The sequence below is a fragment of the Gossypium hirsutum genome, chromosome D09 (assembly GCF_007990345.1).
Source record: "Gossypium hirsutum isolate 1008001.06 chromosome D09, Gossypium_hirsutum_v2.1, whole genome shotgun sequence".
Classification (NCBI taxonomy): domain Eukaryota; kingdom Viridiplantae; phylum Streptophyta; class Magnoliopsida; order Malvales; family Malvaceae; genus Gossypium; species Gossypium hirsutum.
In genome coordinates this window covers 22,119,571-22,120,238 of record NC_053445.1, presented here as the reverse complement: position 1 = coordinate 22,120,238, position 668 = coordinate 22,119,571, and the positions used below count along the sequence as shown (strand labels likewise).

General features: G+C 33.4%; 1 non-coding gene across 1 annotated transcript; it reads left to right on the top strand.

The window, feature by feature from the left end:
- The first annotated feature begins 367 nt into the window (after window positions 1-367).
- TRNAR-UCG (transfer RNA arginine (anticodon UCG)) lies at window positions 368-441 on the top strand. The gene has a single exon. It is a non-coding gene; the product is annotated as a tRNA-Arg (tRNA).
- The last annotated feature ends 227 nt before the right edge of the window (window positions 442-668 follow it).

The window sequence follows — 668 nt, the reverse complement described above, 5'->3', positions numbered from 1 at the left end:
TGCGATTTTATACATGAAATTTTAATTTAATTCAATTTTCACAAATCACTAACAACTTTATCGAATTAGCACAATTTTACATTGATATATTGTATACACAAACATATTTATTAATCCGATATGAAAATAAATGTGTATAATTTAATCAAAATTAAAATTTCATATAACATATGAACCACAATTCAAATTTCATATGTATAATTACGTCAAGTCAAAATTCATGTATTAAATTACACGTTCAACCAAACTTGATACATAAATTTAATAGTTATTCCATATTTATATTGAAAGAAGACATAAAGTCTGGCAACGGAGAAGTATTACAAATTGTGGTAAAGTTATTTTAGTGGAAAAAGTAGATGCATATGACCGCATAGCGCAGTGGATTAACGCGTCTGACTTCGGATCAGAAGGTCGTGGGTTCGACTCCCACTGTGGTCGATTATTGTGGCCTTTTTGTGGCAAGGGCGTTGGGGGGGGCCAAATCTTATGTGCTTCCTGGAAATGGACCCTACCGAATCAGGGTTATAGAGCCATTGCCAGCTCCGCCTCTTGGTTTTCTTGGAGCTTTTCAGCCAATAAAAGTCATTTTTTCGATGTAAAATTAATGAAACTTTCTGCTCTTAATCTACTGCTAAAATTCATAGAGAAACCTCTTTCCAAGAGGT